Source organism: Microcaecilia unicolor, chromosome 6 (genome assembly GCF_901765095.1).
Source record: "Microcaecilia unicolor chromosome 6, aMicUni1.1, whole genome shotgun sequence".
In the NCBI taxonomy this organism is placed as follows: Eukaryota; Metazoa; Chordata; class Amphibia; order Gymnophiona; family Siphonopidae; genus Microcaecilia; species Microcaecilia unicolor.
Genome location: NC_044036.1, coordinates 193,860,704 through 193,868,736, shown reverse-complemented (window position 1 = coordinate 193,868,736; position 8,033 = coordinate 193,860,704).

Genomic DNA, 8,033 nt, shown 5'->3' with positions numbered 1-8,033 from the left:
AGGAAGATTCTAGGCATTCTGACCTCCAATCACTCATTTTAGTGCCCTTTGCAGTTCTGAAAACTCCTGGCTCCTCGCATTAAAGTCACCTCTGACCTTCTTACTTTCACTCACCAGCTAAAATAACTTCATTCCCTTTTCTTCTACAATTTCCATGTCCTTCTTTTCCTTCGCCTAATGCCTTCATCACAAAAAGCCAAGTACACTACACACTTTCTCCATTAGGAAAAAGGGGGCCATTCTGTAATTGGGCATCTGGGAGGACCCTCTTCTGTAAAGAAATGTAAGCACCTAAATTCCTTTATACGATACAAAAAAATGCACTCCGGTGACAGAATTCACAAAAGGTGTGGGATGAACACAGAGGATCTCTAATTAGATGGTGACTCCAGCTGTGAAAAACTAAGGCTGGTGCTGTGTCCCGCAACTGACAAGATGGATTTGGATAGGCTGGAGTGGGCTTCGATGGCAACTTTAGTAGTTGGAACCTAAGGACAAGGCTGGGCAGACTTCTACAGTTTATATCCCAGAAATACCAATGATCAAGTATTTTATATCACATTCATTGCTGGTTTAATCATGAATTGATAATGAGTGTGACTTAGGCAGACTGGATGAACTGTTCAGGTCTTTATCTGCTGTCTTTTACTAGGACTAGGGGGCATGCAATTGGAGAAAATATTTCTTCACTCAACATGTAATTAAACTCTGGAATTCATTTCCAGAGAATGTGATTAAAGCAGTTAGCTTAGCAGTCCATAAGTAATGCCACACTGGGAAACGACCAAGGGTCCATCGAGCCCACCATCCTGTCCATGACAGCGGCCAATCCAGGCCAAGGGCACCTGGCGAGCTTCCCAAACGTACAAACATTTTATACATGTTATTCCTGGAATTGTGGATTTTTCCCAAGTCCATTTAGTAGTGGTTTATGGACTTGTCCTTTAGGAAACCGTCTAACCCCCTTTTAAACTCTGCCAAGCTAACCGCCTTCACCACGTTCTCCGGCAACGAATTCCAGAGTTTAATTATGCATTGGGTGAAGAAAACTTTTCTCCGATTTGTTTTAAATTTACTACGCTGTAGTTTCATCGCATGACCCCTAGTCCTAGTATTTTTGGAAAGCGTGAACAGACGCTTCACATCCATCTGTTCCACTCCACTCATTATTTAATATACCTGTATCACGTCTATGGACTTTTCCTTTAGGAAGCCATCCAAACCTATTTTAAACCCCGCTAAGCTAACTGCTTTTACTACATTTTTAAAAGATTTCTGTTAGTGCCGGAAATGGCGCGCACTGGGGATGGAACTACCGCTGGCACCCGCATTGGGATGGTGGTAGATCTGGGTTGCTGTGTGGCAACCCTTTAGTAAAAGGACTCCTTTGTCCCTGTCTTCATGATTAGATTATATTATGTTCTTGAATTCTATATAGCCTAAATTTCTTGCTTAACTTTAGCCCTGCCCCTAGAACCTATTGTCCTCACGTGACTCCCCCTTACAACACTCAGTCCTGCAGCAATGCCATGATTCACACAAGTTTTCTTGGCTACAGAGAGTTTGTGAAGGAAGAGGGGTTGGGCCAGGGCTGCTGCAGTGCAGGCACCCTAGTTTCCTATCCCACAGTGATTTTTGTTGCTGGTTGGTCAGCTGAAAATCTCCATGACTGGTTCTCTAGCTGGTGTCTCCTTTGCCTTAGGCTTTAGGAAGTACACCGGGCCCATGGGATGGGCTTGAGGTCAAAGTGGATGTGCTGTGACCCACTCAGGGCCAAATCATGGCTAAACATCTGAACACATCTGACAGGCCCTTCTAACTTTGGGGGCCCTGGTCCAGGGCTGACCCAACCATTACGCAACATTAGGTGGCCTAGGGCAGCAGCTTCTGAGGGGCAACAAAAGGGCACTGCAACCAAAAGCAAACAAAAGATCCTGACATCCACACAAACTCAAAGCAGCATCACTGCTTAGTTTTACCTATAAGAAGGGTGAGCAGTTGTCATATAGCCCATTAAACATATACACACACATACATTTAAGAGCATGATATCATGGAAGGGGCAGATTAAGGGCTTGAAAGTTAATTGTGGGGGGCACAAAAGGCTGAAGGTTCACCTAAGGCATCCAATGTCATTGCCACCGCCCCACATCCTACCAGATCTGGATGGGAGATGGAGTAAGATCAGCCTTTTAAGAGTACTAACAATTGGTAAAGTATGCTCTGTATTTTGGGAATGGCTTTTGGGAATGTCTCACTTGACTGTATCCTAAACACAGAACAGCAATCATTATTAAACTGTGGAGTAGGTCTTCTCTCATTAGAAAAAAAAAAACAACTTTAAAAACTTCAGGGAATCAGGAGCAAAACGTCTTAAGGTAAAGCCATACATTTCATGTAAAAATCTGCCACCTTAACAATTTATCTTTGTCTATTTTAATTACATTTATTCACTAGTTACACTACAGAAGAAATACAGTTTTTTTTTAAGGATATACAATACAATTCAATCTAGGGAACAATGTCATAACATCATGGTTAATATGAGTGTATTAACTCCCAATATCATCAAAAGAGAATGAAACACAAACTCTTAATCCTCCCTCCCCCCCAAAATAATAATGATGGTTGATGTTGTATGTAATTGGGCTCTTAAAGAAGCATGTGAGCCACTCAAGCAGGTGAAAGCCTGGCTCTTTTCCCAAGCCTTTAATACATAGGGTAACTGACTATATCTCATTCTGCACCTGGACTAGTTTGCTACACACACTGTAACTTAGATCAGTTCCTTATCTCTTGCTTAACTATACAAAGAGCTTGCCTTGGGTTTAGCCAACCATCAAATTATCCCAACTGACTGTACTACGCATCTTGTTCCCATCATATATCTACATTTGGCCCCTCAGCTATAATTTTCTCATGGAGAGGGTGGTGGATGCTTGGAATGCCCTCCCGCAGGTGGTGGTGGTGATGAAAACAGTAACGGAATTTTAAAAATCCTTGGGATACACACAAAGGAATCCTATTCAGAAGGAATGGATCCACAGAAGCTTAGGGGAGATTGGGTGGCAACACCGGTAATTGGGAAGCAAAGCTAGTGCTGGGCAGACTTCTTTGGTCTGTGCTCTGAAAATGGCAAGGACAAATCAAGGACAGGTATATATATAAAGTATCACATACTATGAGTTTATCTTGTTGGGCAGACTGGATGGACTGTACAGGTCTTTATCTGCCATCATCTACTATGTTACTATGTTATTTGAATGCTCTAATTGTGTGCTTATTAGATATTCCATTGCTATTATGCTTACTATGGATTATATCGCTGTTATTTGAATTTCAGTGCTGTTAAATGTGTATATTTATGATGCTGTTTCAACGCAGTCCTATTATTAGGTCTCAATTTGCTGCTTTCAAGTTTTCCTCTTTCATTCTGTCTCTGTCTTTACGTTTTAATTTTACTATTGTTAAGCTGTTAACAAAATTGTAAATTTGATGTTAGACTGTACCTACTGTACACCACCTTGGGTGAATCTCTTCATAATGGCGGTTAATAAATCCCAATAAATACTTGTTGTTAGTGGGGTGAGTTCCAAAATGGTTTCCAAGTATGATGAAATTTGTTTCCCACTGCTGTGTCCACGTCTGCAATGTCTCTTCGTTTCAAAGATGTTTGTGTCACCATTAAAGATTGCCAGTGAAACAATGGGGGGGAGGGGGTCTGAAGTCAACCAACACTTCCCATTAACTCTGAGCGCTTAACAAAGGTTTTGTACCCCTTCGTAAATTTATCAAATAATAAAAGTGGTCCTAGGGTCCACACAGATCGCCATAGGTGAGAGCCATGCAGAAATATCCCTCCAAAACGGAGTCACTAGGGGACAAAGCCTGAACAGATGTGCTAAATGTTGCTCTGTTTTGGAAACATTTCAAACAATGATCATCTTGTCGAAAGGTGGCTTTATTTGCTCTTTAAGGGGATATATATATAATCGCATTATCAATTCATATTGCATTTCACAATGTACATTACTTGTTATAGTACAGCACTAAACAGGCATTTTTAATCTGGTTGCCACACCTTAATAATTGAATATAACATTTATATTCCACGTGTTTCAGAAAACAAGTATCTGATCCAAGTGGATTACACTTAGGGACCAATTTATCAAACTTCTGCTCCAGATGAAGCTGACACAGGGCCAGATGCACAAAAATTGACAAGCCAGCAACATGGTTTCTACACTAGTTTTAGTCAGTTAAGTGAGCACAGAGTTCAACCAGGCATGCACAAAAGGTTACTTACTGCTGGCTCTTTTCCTGTCATAAGTACATAAGTATTGCCACACTGGGACAGACCAAAGGTCCATCAAGCCCAGTATCCTGTTTCCAACAAATACCTGGCAAGATCCCAAAAAAGTTCAATACATTTTATGCTGCTTATAAGCAGTGGATTTTGCCCAAGTCATTTTAATAATGGTCTATGGACTTTTCCTTTAGGAAGCCATCTAAACCTTTTAAAAACCCCGCTAAGCTAACTACCTTTACCACATTCTCTGGCAACGAATTCCAGAGTTTAATCACAAGCTGAGTGAAGAAATATTTTCTACAATTTATTTTAAATTTACTGCTTTGTAGGTTTATTGCGTGTCCCCTTGTCCTAGTATTTTTGGAAAGAGTAAACAATCGATTCACACCGTTCCACTCCAGTCATTATTTTGTAGACCTCTATCATATCTCCCCTCAGCTGTCTTTTCTCCAAGCTGAAGAGCCCTAGCCACTTCCTCATAGGAAAGATGTCCCATCCCCTTTATCATTTTCATCGCCCTTCTCTTTACCTTTTTCTAATTCCACAATATCTTTTTTGAGATGCGGTGACCAGAATTGAATACAATATTTGAGGTGCGGTCGCACCATGGACCAATACAAAAGCATTAAAACATCCTCATGTTTGTTTTCCATTCCTTTCCTAATAATACCTAACATTTTATTTGCTTTCTTAGCCACCGCAGCACATTGAGCAAAGGATTTCAATGTATCATCATCGACGATGCTGAGATACCCTTCTTGGTCGATGACTCCTAACGTGGAACCTTGCATTAAGTAGCAGCTAACAATAATTGCATGCTGTTATTTAAATGAGCTACTTACCATTCAAATGTGCATTCCGAGTAATGCACAGCCATTTTCCTAGTGCACAGAAAGGACTGCCTCCCCTAATGATGAATTTTTACCAGGTGGTCAGGAGCTGTTGGTACTGCTGTTTCCTTCCCATTACCTTGGAAATAGCAGCTGCCTATTGGATGAGGAGAGCTGTGGCATCTTTAGCAACCCCTCCTCCCCCATTCACCAAGCAGCCTTTCACTCTCTCCTTTGCCTGCCTTGCTTCCCTCCCCCATCAACATCGACTCCAGTGTTGCCGAGGGTCATTGGACAGGTCTGGCCGCAGGAAAGGGGATGCTGCAGGGGAGACAGCTGACAGCGATTAAAACACATTTGGAAAAAAAAAGCTACACACTGCTTTCTTAAACGCAGCTTGTATGCACGTATGAAAGATGTCTGCAGTATGCACAGAGCAGCCATGCTTAGCGATTGTTCTGCGCATGCTCCCCCCTGCCGAGCTGCTTGCTGTTTTTGCAAGCAGCTCGTTTGCATCCTGTTCGTTTTGAGCATGTTTCACTGTTTTCAACTCGGTAATTTTTACCATGTTGGAAATAGCAATTGGTGCTTTAATGAGACTTTGATACATCTTGTCCTCAGTGTTTTTAGTATCGAAAACTGGCAAAGCTGGAGCACCTTTTGCACTGGACACTTGATAAATCCATGCAGGGGAACTTTGTCCTAGGTTTGTTTGTCTGTTTGCTTTTCTAGCTTGTACCTTTTTAGAAGTTGCTACATTATTTTAACTTTCTCCTTCCACATCTCTCCACACAAAACTATTAAGCTATTAGAGAACTAACAAGGTGCTTGCAGCACTGGCTTACACATTAGGCAGGCAAGGTGGTGGCCTAAGGCAGCACCAAAAAGCAGCTAAAGTCAAAGCAAAACGATCCCCCCCCCAACAGGGAGGGTGAGTGATTTTCAAATTCCCCATTTACCTGGATAAAATGTTTTTGGAAATTGCAATCATTATATGAAACAGAAGTTTAATAGTTTAAAAGCTAACGTTGGCTAATGCATGATTACAAGTTCTGAGAAGTGTGATTTGGGGGTACTGTGATTGCTGAATTCAATTAATTCTCTAGGGGAAGGGATCCATGGGCTTAAAAGTGAACCGAAGTGGGCACTAGAGAGTTGCACGGGGAAAGAAATTTCACCCGTCCTTGCCTGTCCCACTGGAATCTCCTCCATCCCCGCCCTTTCCCGTGCTAAAATAACCCAGCTTGCAGTAAAATAACACTGCAGCCAGACTTATAGTTGGAAAGACAAAATATGAAAGTGCAAAACCCCTAAGAGAAAGGCTCCATTGGCTCCCAGTTAAAGAACGTTCGGTGTTCAAGATTTGTACTTTGATTCATAAGATCATCCACGGAAATGCTCCAGCCTACATGTCATAGTAACTGTTGTTCTCTTGTGGGAGTTAGTGTCCATCCACCTTGGTGGATCACCTCCTTCTTGATAGTAACATAGTAACATAATAGATGACGGCAGAAAAAGACCTGCACAGTCCATCCAGTCTGCCCAATATAACTCATATGTGCTACTTTTTGTGTATACCTTACCATGATTTGTATCTGTCTTTTTCAGGCCACAGACTGTAGAAGTCTGCTCTGCACTAGCCCCGCCTCCCACCACCGGCTCTGCCATCCAATCTCGGCTAAGCTCCTGAGGATCCATTCCTTCTGAACAGGATTCCTTTATGTTTATCCCACGCATGTTTGAATTCCGTTACCGTTTTCTTCTCCACCACCTCCCGCGGAAGGGCATTCCAAGCATCCACCACTCGCTCCGTGAAAAAATACTTCCTGACATTTTTCTTGAGTCTGCCACCCTTCAATCTCATTTCATGTCCTCTAGTTCTACCGCCTTCCCATCTCCGGAAAAGGTTCGTTTGCGGATTAATACCTTTCAAATATTTGAACGTCTGTATCATATCACCCCTGTTTCTCCTTTCCTCCAGGGTATACATGTTCAGGTCTTGTAACGCAAATCCCATACCATTCTCGTAGCTTTTCTTTGCACCGCTTCAATTCTTTTTACATCCTTAGCAAGATACGGCCTCCAAAACTGAACACAATACTCCAGGTGGGGGCCTCACCAACGACTTATACTGGGGCATCAACACCCCCTTTCTTCTGCTGGTCACACCTCTCTCTATACAGCCTTATAGATTTGCCACTCAGGAACGCTAGAGGATCAGCATGCACATTCTTGGGACTTCACTTTCCTAGCTGTACAGGTCTAAAATACAAACTTGTACATGGGTCTTGTTTTTCCTACATTGGCACGCAGTTGTGGAATGCATTGCCACTTAATCTGAAAAATATTCATGACCTTATCAACTTTCGAAAATCACTAAAGACTTTTCTTTTTAATAGGACTTACCCACATTGATCAAAAATAGGTACTCTAACACAGTGATGGCAAACCTTTCAGAGACCGAGTGCCCAAACAGCAACCCAAAATCTAATTATTTATCGCAAAGTGCCAACAGGGCCATTTAACCTCCTTCTCTCCCAGTTCCAGGGTCCCCCCTCCCAGTTCCAGGGTCTCTCCTCCGCTCCGACACAACTTTGAACTGCTAGCGCGATCGCACCAGCAGTATGACGCTGACCGAGGCGACGGCGTGCCCTCTCTGGCACGTGTGCCATAGTTTCGCCATCACTGCTCTAACATATCTATACTTACATATGAGTTTATCTTGTTGGGCAGACTGGATAGACAGTGCAGGTCTTTTTCTGCCGTCATCTACTACGTTACTTGAAAATCTGTTTGTTTTCTGATTTACTGAATTGGTTATGTCCACTATGTTATACCTGCTCTTCTGTTACTAATTGTTTATCCACTCTTGATTGACGCTTGTTAAGATGAAA